Source organism: Cardiocondyla obscurior, linkage group LG20, assembly GCF_019399895.1.
Source record: "Cardiocondyla obscurior isolate alpha-2009 linkage group LG20, Cobs3.1, whole genome shotgun sequence".
NCBI classification, from domain to species: domain Eukaryota; kingdom Metazoa; phylum Arthropoda; class Insecta; order Hymenoptera; family Formicidae; genus Cardiocondyla; species Cardiocondyla obscurior.
The window spans coordinates 2651983-2663316 of NC_091883.1; the positions used below are offsets into that span (position 1 = coordinate 2651983).

The 11334-nt window shown below is 42.5% G+C and overlaps 1 protein-coding gene and 1 long non-coding RNA gene across 3 annotated transcripts in view; both read left to right on the forward strand.

The window, feature by feature from the left end:
- The first annotated feature begins 3254 nt into the window (after window positions 1-3254).
- Window positions 3255-4614, forward strand: LOC139110359 (uncharacterized). Its single transcript, XR_011546987.1, has 3 exons — window positions 3255-3478; window positions 3593-3847; window positions 3968-4614. It is a non-coding gene; the product is annotated as an uncharacterized lncRNA (long non-coding RNA).
- A 3343-nt stretch (window positions 4615-7957) lies between these two features.
- Lubel (Linear Ubiquitin E3 ligase) overlaps window positions 7958-11334 on the forward strand; it is a 44616-nt gene continuing 41239 nt past the window's right edge. For both annotated transcript variants that reach the window (XM_070670068.1, XM_070670067.1), the window contains exon 1: window positions 7958-8279. The gene's annotated coding sequence lies outside the window, so the exon portion shown is untranslated. The remainder of the gene's footprint in view (window positions 8280-11334) is intronic.

Below are 11334 nucleotides of genomic sequence, written 5' to 3' on the forward strand. Positions count from 1 at the left end.
CCGAACGGAATATAGAGTGTAGATTTTAGCACGGAATTTTAGCTAATTAAATGCGTGTAATGCATGTTTCGTTGACGTCGGTCTCGCCGGGGCTGCTTTAATTCAATCTCGCAATGGTGAAACTGATTTTCTTTCAGATAGAATCTTTCCACTGCATATGCAATTCGTACATCGCCCAGCGATGACAAGGTTGGAATTCGAGTGGCGAGGAGAAATGATTTTCATATTGTTAATTAAATAATTTAAATTACCGAGTAATAAATGCATAATAAAAGGAATAATGAAGGCACGGTCGTAAATTTATCTCGTTACGCACGGGATCTTTTTTTTTTTCCGAGAAATTGATTAAAGTTGCGAAGAAATTAAAATGTTAAAAGAAAAAAAGAAAGAATAAAGGTTGGTTTAATATCTATCCGAAATGATGATTTAACATAATAAGCTTTTAATTTATTTCTTTAATTTTGCAAGTAACACCTTCGATCTCGTCGCCGGCGCGATATTATTCCGTTGTGAAATTAAAATGCTAATACCGCAACTTCCGCGAGTTTATCGCGGGATTAATTGGCAGGTGAGGGCTGGGAGGGCGGAAGGTGGAGCGTACGGCCCAGGCACGAAGCTCCTCATTTAGATAGTTATTTAACCCGCGAGGAGTATATCGATAATCGGACGGGAAGAAACGCACCAAGTGCAAGGGACGGTGTAGCCGGGCGCACAAAAGCGCGGAGTTCATTTCATCTTCGATGGGCCTGGACGCCGGACTTTTTCCGATCCCGCAACAACCAGGTGGATCGATTCGATCGATAGTCAGTATTCGGAAGATCGAACCGATCGATAAACGATCCGGGAAGCCGTCCTGGCCACCTTTTTCTTCCGCTGCATTTCTCTGCATAGGGCCATATAGGAACCGCTAGAATTTTTCTTTTTTTCTCTTTTTTTTTCAAGCGTTTACGGGACGCAGAGGGAAGGAATCGGCCGCGATTGGTTCACGAGATTGCACCTTCTCCTAAATGAACCGTGCGTGCCTCGGATTGCGTGAACCACGCGTTCTTCTCGAGTTCTTTCGAGCAGCGTCTCATCGCCTTTCCTTTCTTTTTTTTTCTTTTTTTTCCTTCTTTTTTTCTTGGTATGCCAGATGCCGCCGAATTTTCTAGATGGTAGTTGATAAGGTAATAGGGGCCAGTGAAAAACAATCCGGCCACGTGAGGCTGCTGAATTTTATAATTAACCGGGCCGGCCAGCAGGATTATCGGTTTTTGCTCCGCGCGGCGCGATAGTATTTGGAAAATAACTCTATATCGCGCACCCGTGAATTTATCTCTTATTATTATACGTATATAATTTGTTATAGGTTTAATATTATATTACAGAATATTATAATGTACTGAATAAAACGCATATCGTCAGAGTTCTTATTGCGGATCTTTTGTGCGGAAAATTTTGCAATATCCCCAGGAATTTATGCCCCGTAACGTTTTATAGTAACATTTTAATCTGCCGCATGACGATGTCAACTCCACGTATCGTCGGACACGTCATTGTGCTGTTGTGACGTTACAGTATTGACAAGCAATTACGTGGGCGTTTAACGTGGCTTATAGATTCCTTCGGAGATTCTTCGATAATGCATTTTAAGAGATGCTCGTATTAAATATTAAAAACGCTCATTCTTAATACGTTTCCCTAAAAATAGGTAGCGAAAAAAATAGAATAACGTAGTATTTATTATTAGGATCGATAAATGGTGACGTTACAAATTTATCGCGCTCAGATTTTTCGAACATTTTTATAATCGACATTCTAGAACGAATTTCACAGCGAATTTTATCCGACAGTTTTTAATCCACAACATTGTAAATATCTCGGTAATTAAATTAAGTTTTTTATCGTATAAATAAAAAAAAAAGGAGTATCTAGTCACGAATTCTATCTTAATAATTCTATTTTAAGTTCGAACGTCCCGAGAAGAAGCTGGACACTCCGACGGGAGGTTTAATATTCTGAGAGGAGGAGATGGCCATCGTGCATCAACGGAGCAACTCCAAAGGTAAGAATCACTTTTTTGAAATACAAATCTAATAGCTCATCGTTAGAAAAAATTTATTTTTAATTATTTAATTAATATACCGCGGACATTCTTCTTTAAAGATTAAAACGTATCTGTAAACGGGTGTGAATATATATGTGGCATTAAAAATAAATCTGTATCATATTAATTAACATCAAGATGTAAAATACGCGTAAGGGTGAGACGTACAAGGGGAGCCCGGGGACAGGTAGGGTGGTGAGAGGCGGGGGTGCGAGCGGTAGGCGGCTAGCGGTGAGCGCGAGCCGCCTACCGCTCACACGTACGTGCTTCCCCCACCATCTCACTCGTTCGGCACATGTAGACTGTACAGCACGTAGTTAAAAGAGCACGCGGTCGTACCGGAAGTAAGGTGATTATTCGATATAGAGAGACATATCCCAGCAAGAATCGCATCTTCCACTCTTCCCTCAACACGGAGAATACGGGCGAACAGTTCCCGTTCCTTTAAAGTAAGTTTAATCCCCGTTTACGTGTTATACGCATATGTGTGATATCCGAGGCGGTCATCTTATTGTTAGCTCGTCGATTGCTGTAGATTCTGTTCCGGTCAAGCTCCGAGCAACCCGATTCGGTATATATTCGGTATAAATTTCGTATAAATTCCGTCGTGCGACGTGTACCTGGGTGAAGCGGGTGAGATTGCAGCGGTCGCGACACAAAACATCGCGTGGTATTCACGTGATAACCTTGATCGCGCTAGCTGCCGGTCGAGGATACAGTTAGAACGCATCGACAAATATCGTCATTTAATAATCGTTGTTCTCGTTTCTGTTTTAGATGAGGAGAAGCTGCAGTACCTATTCTAGACATTTTGAGAGGAGGAGGAGGCCTCGTGCCTCGTGGCCTCGTGGAAAGGCACCGTGCTTCGACGGAGCAGTTCCACGGTAAGAATTATTTCTTTTTTATTTCTCTGATATTAATAGTCTGTCAATAAATATTAATGTGAACGCTCCTGCAATTTAATATTAATTTTTGTGTTACAGGATCTTGGTCTGCTTTACATCCCCGACATCCTGAGAGGAGGAGGAGGTCTAGGAAAGGCATCGGGCATCGACGCAACATCTCGAAAGTAAGGATCACTTCGGCTTTACTTAAAAATTTTTTTTATTAGACTGACTTCATTTACAGAATGTTACTAATTTCTATTTTGTATCTTTCTTTTGTTACAGATATTATAGTGCCGTTATCGCCGAAATAAATGATTTGAACGAACCGCAGCCGGTTCGTCGGGCGTTCGGGAGTGCCGCAAGTTTTCCGGCGTTTTTTTATTACGATCTTTTATACGGAAATGCGTTCGCGAGTGTCCAGTGCGCGGAAGGATGGCTCGTCACGTCCCATCTGAGTGGAGGAGCAGGTCCGGGGGACATCATGCATCGGCGGAGCAACTTATAGGTGAATATCAATTTTTTAAATTAAATTAAAAAAAAATACTTTTACTTTTTTTTTTTGTTAAACTTATAAACTAATTAACACGTCTACATTAATTTTTTTTTCTTTATGTTACAGCCACCGGCAGTATTTTACAACTCCGCTGTCTTGCAGATTGGGTAAGTCAGTAACTTGTATTTTTTTCAGGATTTTCTTTTTCAGGACTACCGAAATATAACGCGCGAATGTAATCAGTAAATTTCGGGTTTCTAAATTCACGGTCGGGGTGTTCGCGAGTGACATGTGCGCGGCGCGGAAGGATGACTCGACACGTCCCATCTGGGAGGAGGAGCAGGCCCGGGGGGCATCATACATCGGCGGAGCAACTTATAGGTAAATATAAATTTATCTTTATAAAATCTGTAGAAAAAACCTTTACCTTTTTTTTTTTATTAAATTTATTAATCGATACATCGTCATGTCTACATTAATGTTTTTCATTTTATGTTACAGTCAAAACTCTACAACTCCGCTGAAGGTGAGTCGCATAATTTTTCTTTTCGTAATTCGTAATTGAAGTCTTAAAAAATAGCGCGCGCGTATAGTTTCTTCTGATTGTTAAAAAGGAACGAGATTTATATAAAGATTATACACGTCCCGAAGCATCGTGCATCACAATTTGTCCACGTAGATTAAGAGAAAATATTTAAACATCACGCGCGTATTGCCCAGCGTCGGCCGGATGCCGTTTCCATGGAATTTGCTTCGTCCGTGGGACATCGCTGACAATATACCCGTAATCAACTACTCGTTTGTCTCGCGTCAGACGATAATAAATGTCTCTCTATACATATTTCGCCCCTCGACGCCCGCCGCCGCCGTCGTTTCCCTGGGTGGTCGCGCCGCAAACTTTTGCCGGACAATAAAATACCGAGCCACCGTAAACATGCAAATGGAAAGATTCGCGCCGGCTTTCGGTTAGATCCCGCGTTAGGCTGCGACTAATGGGCCCCTACTTCGTCATCCATATGAATTTATATCTGCCACGGGAATAAGCCGCGCTGATACCTTCCGCACGCGGTGGAAGCTAGCGCGGTCACGTAGTTTAAGCGGTGCGGAGTTTGCTCTTCCTAGGGAGAAATAAAAGGGGCTCTTAATGTTTCATGAAACTTTGTAAAAATTGTATTTACGAGCCCCATACATGCTGTTTAAAATTTCATCACGCGATATCCTTGTATAAAAAAAAAAGGAGAAAAAGGAAAAAAAAAAAGAAGTATCCTCAACACGCGTGTCCGACGAGATTTGTGGAGGTTTTGTAATGAGCAAGGTAGAGCAATTTCGAGCTTCGTTTTTATTTCTAAGAAAACGAGGAAATTTTTTCAAATGAAAGAACTGAACTTATTATACATCCCGTTATATTATACGTCCCATTTCTTAATGTGCGCAGTTTGCTCAACGAGCTCAACGAGCAATAAAGAGTGCTGCCTTTTTAACGTACGGGGAAATTATTTCAGCCAAATTATAACAGTAAAAAGATTTGTAAAAAGCATATTCCGCGATATGTTACGTTTAGAACAGGAAGTGATTTTTTATTCCTTTTTTCTTATTTAAACAACAGATCTTACGATATTAATTTGTAATGTATATCCGAACGAATTAAAAATTAATTTATATATTATCAGTTAATCGTGCGTAAGGAAAGAATTTCTATACGTCGCTTAAGATTCTCGTATACGTACATAAAATTACGCGTTTCATTCAAAAGTATATAATCAGCTAAAGTGTAGGAACGTATAATCAAAAGATACTGAATACAAGAGGAAACTAATTAGAATGATAATGCGAAGGAAGGAATATTAAAACGCGGGTTCGCTTTCCATTAAGCATATAAGGCGACACGTACTCGTTACAGAATAGAACGTTCGTAGTTTGCATCGAATCATGTCGATTCGATTCATCGCGCGATAAGGTTTCCTTTTTTTTGGTACGACGGCATTGTTCGACTATTGGTGTCCCTTTGGCGAGCCCGGTATGTCTCTTCTTTCAAATGCATAACATACATTTTAAAGAATATCTAGATTACCTTCTCTTTGTTTCCGAATTATATTACGAATAAAAGAAGGAATAATGTAACAACTGATTATCATATCGTTTACATAAGTATGCTATACGTATAATATATCGCCAGTTTTTATATAAAATTAAATTTCCGGTCACGTATAATTAATATAACATTAATATAACACCGCGTATATTTCAAGATAGTATACAATTTAATATCTATGTATTTTTTATTATTTTTTTTTTCTTTAATTAAATGACGGTGAGTTAGCATTTCGTATATTATTCGGGCACTCGTTTCGGGGGAGATGCTTCGTAATTCAGCGATCGGATAGCGGAATCTGTTCTCCGGTTTCTTCGGTAGAGAGGGCCACGGCGGACCGATATGTGGAAATCGTTTTCCTCCTCCCCGAATTGATATCTCGATCTCGCGATCCTCCCGGCCGCGGGCGATTACTTTCGTTTCGGATTCTGGATAAATAATGCATCGTTCGATCTGCCTTGGCCGGGGCCAAGATCGCGTTCTCCGTCTCGCGTGAATGCAGAGGAAGGCCGCGGCGATGTATCATCGTGATGTCGGGCGCGAAGGGACGACACGGCTGCGTTATCATAAGGGCGAGGGGGAAGAGATGTTCGCGCGCGCATGAAATGGTACCATTACGAATAAATGACGCTTCCCTCCGCCTTGCTCATCGAAATACCCGACGAAACGCCCAGTGGACCGATATTGTTATTATTTGACAAGTCTCGGCCCTTCAGTCATTCTCGTTCCGCGACAACATCGAAGCACTCTCACGCTTCGTTTTATTAACACACCCTCGATAGGTTCTTTGCGTTGTCCCTTGTCCTAAGTGTTATGACTTTCCTAAGTGTCGTTTCCTTCGTACTTCGGACGCTCATCTAGTAATATCGAAGAAAGGATTCTTTAATTTTATTCGAATAATACTCTGTTAAATAATTTTTTATTTGTACTGCAGGAAATATTTATATTGCTAAACGCAAGATGATCAAATTCAATCTAAGAAAAAGAATAATGGGATTATGTGTAAATTGCTGTTAAGGATCGCTTTACAATGTGTGATTTTTTAGGAAAATATATATTCACGCAACAGAAAAATATTTGGATTATTATATTATTTTTGGAGCTTGCTCGAACAGCAATTTTATAAGTATGACGATCGATTTCGCAGCTCGAAAGTAACAGCTGATCTTGAGAATCGCCAGAAAATATACTCTAGCATTAAGCAGGACGCATTTCTGTTTTGGGAGACTCGTCTCGAGCTCGACGAGCGCATAAAAAAAATGTAAACAGATTAACTCGGCGTCGTGGTCAGTATTTCCGAGAACTCGGCGCGAGAAGGACAGCGTTCAATAGACGATCGCACCTATCGCTGTCTCACTCTCTTCACGCGGTATTCTCTTTCCCTCTAACGGCCATTTTAGTCTAGTTGCGGAGATTCGGGCGTGCGGACGTGTGCTAATCGCTCCGCAATTACGCGTATTTTTGACCGCGCATAGGAAAGTCTCGCGTACGAATAAACGTCGACGTTATCGAGTCGGGAACGGAGAATCATTTTTTGCACGCCTGAGTTACGTCAATCGTCGTTTTGTGCTTTGTTTCGTACTCTGAAAAAGTACGTCGGAAGGATAAAGTTACATGGCCGGTGCAGCGCAACGAGCGTCCGACGTGAATATCTCCGCGTATTATTCGGACATTTCCGACGCCGAGCTTCCATTACAATTTTCTTCGGCGGGTTCCGGTAAATCGCCATAGTCAGAGTGTCAGGAGATGTGCACTTTGCCCGCCTTTTCCGTCGCGTCCGAGACTCATTCCGTGTATAACAAGTGACTGTCGAGAAATTTTCGGAAGAAAAAGTGCGCGGGAAACGTTTTCTATCGCGGCCGTCTTGTTCGCCATCTTCTTCGGCGGGTTCCGGCGATTGTCAGTGCAGAGTGCGGAATCTGAACCTCGCCCGCCTTCTCCGTCGCGGCCGAGACTCTCATCGCGTTTACAACAAGTGACTATCGAGGAACTTGAGGAAGAAACAGTGCGCGGGGAACGTTTTCTATCGCGGCCCGTCTCATTCGGCGGGTTCTGGCGATCGTCAGTGCAGAGTGCGGGATCTGCACCTCGCCCGCCTTCTTCGTCGCGGCAGCGGTTCTCATCTCGTTCGAAGGCAGTGACTTTAGAGGAACTCGAGAAAGAAAAAGTGCGCGGGGAACGTTTTCTATTGCGACCGTCTCACTCGCCATCTTCTTCGGCGGATTTCGACGATCGTCAGTGCAGAGTGCGGGATCTGCACCTCGCCCGCCTCCTCCGTCGCGATCAAGACTTTTATCCCGTTTACAACAAGTAACTTTCGAAGACTTTGAGGATGAAAAAGTGCGCGGGGGACATTTTCTATCGCGGCCGCCATCTCCTTCGGCGGGTTTCGGAGATTGCCAGTGCAGAGTACGGGATCAGCACCTCGCCCGCCTTCTCCGTCGCGGCCGAGGTTCTCATTCGGTTCGTAGCAAGTGACTGTCGAGGAATTTGCAGAAGAAAAAGTGCGCGGGGAACATTTTTATCGCGGCCGCCATCTCCTTCGGCGAGTTTCGGCGATCGCCAGTGCAGAGTGCGGGATTAGCACCTCGCCCACCTTCTCCGTCGCAGCCGAGACTCGTCCCGCTTAGAACAAGTGACTGTTGAGGAAGGAAGGAAGGAAGGAAGGAAGGACGGACAGACGGAAAATAACCTGCTCTAACCTAGCCGGATAATACAAAGGTAAGTGAACTGGCAACACGCCGTCATAAATCACTCAATTGCAATCACCCAAAATAAATTAATACAATTAATCAACACCCGAATAACGCGCTCAAGTCGCGCGCTCTATATCTCTATCATCATAAAACCTTAATAACCTCGTAAAAAATTATTTCCCGTAAAGATTCATATTTTATAATATTTTACATCTAAAGAACAAAAACAGAAAGCACACATGGCGCGATAATTGTGTAAATGATTCGGTCTGATATCCCGCAATTTAATATCGCTTTACCGCAATCGAATTATTAATAAAAAAAACTCGCCTTGTATTTCCGTATAATTTTGCTGACGTGAAATTAATTGCTTTCGGTGCATTTCGTGCTTTGTTAAAATTATATTCTCCCCTTTTAAAACGCAGTTAATAAATCCACAAATTTTTTTTTATTTCCTCTCTCCTTTTCTCTCTTCTTTCTTCCCGCGATATTCGCCTCTATCGGAAAGGGCGGCTTTACAGATTTTCGCCCCGGCACGTAAACTCGCACGCAAGGGGGGGATCGTGTTTCCAAGCTATCTTATCCCTTTACCGTTTCCGTCTCGTCGCGAGAGATCTTCAACGATCAGCGGCAACCGTTGTCTCGCGTGACTCACCGTCGCGCGCGCGATTCGAGGGTGCCTTCGCCCCTTCGGGATAACAGCTCCGCTACTTTGACGTCCGATATTTCGACTCTTTCTATCCGCGGCCCCCTCCGAGGGGTTGCGTGGGATTAGAAATACCCTCACGGCCCCGGCATGCATTATAGATGCTCGCGCCTTAGATTATAGGCGACGGTGGGCGTGTTGCACGCTCGGCGCCCAGCAAAAATAGTCCACTCGTGAAGGCAAATAGCTTTTACAGCATGGCGTATATATTTTAAGCGAGGCGACATGATGCGCGGGATTGCGGTGTAATGCGTCTGATGTTTTGTTCGGTGGATTTAACGAAAGGAAAAAAAAAACAGAATGGGGAGGGCCAATTAAGTAGAATTACATTTGCACGTTGTACTTTGATGTAAAAGAGAAAATTCTTCACGCTCCGCTGTGAAATTTCTTCGCTCGACGTTGCGTAATATTTACGCGGAGAATATATGTTTGTAATAAGGAAAATATGCTCGTTAGAAATTCGTCGATTAAATCAATCGCTGTTTTTTTCTTAACGCGGAAGCAGCTAGAGTAAATGACGCGCGCGCTCCGTAATGTCTATATGTATATTAATAATAATAATAAAATAGAAATAAAAATATTTTATAATTGTAAAGCATCTTCTCTTTTGCATCGTTAATTAAACTTTTAATTAGCAAATTTTTAACGGCACTAAATGACGTTACATAAAAAGGACGGTATTAAGAAAGTACATCAAGCGACTGCTTGATATTTGCACTCGACGGTTATTAAGATGTTGCAGCTGGAACACCAGCAAATAGACGTATACATTAATAGCCGTCCATTTGCGGTGAGCAATTATAAAGACGTTTCGTCTAACGGAAGCGTGCGGAAAGAATGAAAAAAAAAGGAAAAAAAAAAAAAAGGAGCAAAGGAAAAGGCTTGTTAAACACTTTGAGTCCATATCATCTTCGCGTGGCGTGTGTATAGAGCGTGAAATACTAACAAGCAACCATCATCAAACAATGGAAACTGAAACGAAAAGAGAAACACGTTTCAGCAGTAGCTATCAAAACCTTTTAATTGCTCCCGCGCCACAATAAGCCGGGTAATCAAATATCACACAATTTTTAGCACAAGAATATCTCGCGCGAACGTGCGCTCCAGCGTGGAAAGAAAAGAAAAAAAAGAAAAAGAATAAAATAAAAATTTGCGGCCTCGTGCTACGCGTACAATAAATCGCCGTCGATCGAAGTCCCTCGGCAGCATCGATTAAATCGCGTTATATCTCGTAAGAGTACTAAAGACCGTAATTTTATGTTAATAAAAATAAAACGCGGACACCTCACTCGCCCTCTCCCTTCGCGCGATAAGTTCTACCGTAAGTGCCATTAAAAATTCTAGCCGCGCCGTCCGCCGCGAACAGAAATTCCCATTTCCGCGCGACGATAAGGCGAGAGCCAGCTTCTAAATCCCGCGTCCTGTCTCCGCGGCCGACGCTGATAATAACAATAATGGATGCCCTCATCTGCAATTACAATAAGCAGTTAGCGAGCTATAAATCACAAAGTGGTCCGCCCGCGCGATGAAATCTTTCTTTTCCGCGCGCACCGCCGTGGAATAAGGAAACTTCTACCGCGTCCCGGCAATTCCGAGGGATATCGTCCGCCTATTCCGGAAGTTGACGGAGGGGGGAGGGGATCGTGCTTCTGACCAGGGGGACCGACTATTTAATTAGCGACGAACCGACGACCCGTCGTCGCAGCGCGAATAAAGAATCCTCGGCCTCGGATGACGATTCATCTCCGAGCTAATGCACGGAATGAATCCCGGTAAATTAGTTTTCACAATAAGTAGGCAGGGAGAAGCTACGAGTCGGTTCGAAGGGAGGGAAAAAGAGAAAAAAAAAATGTACAGACGAAAAAGTAGACGTTTTACCTCGTAAAATTTTATTACGATAAGTTTTATTCGGTGACCATCGCGCGATACCTCGGCAATCCGCTTCGTGAAAGACGATATTCCCCACGTTATTAAGTATATGTCTATCGTCGGTATTTTTGACGGCAAATTTATTAACAGATCTGTCAAAGGTCGTTGCCTTTGAATCTTTCATTGATTGCCACTTATACGACATACGTATCCGCAGTATTTTCGGCTACGGAGTTATATGTCAATGTTAAGCATGGAAAAAGGTTTCCAAAATAAGAATTAATCGATGGATAAAAATCTCATAAAGTGTGCAGCTTACGTCACATGTTTGACGATTGATATATCTTATCTATTAGAGAAATTATTGATTATTCAGTTATTTTGCGACATTCAAATTTACTGCCGTGTTACGTAAAAGTTCAAAATAATTTCCATCTGAATTCGATTATTATTTCATCACGATTGCGAATGTAATAAACGGCGGGAAAATTTGGGTGGGGAAACA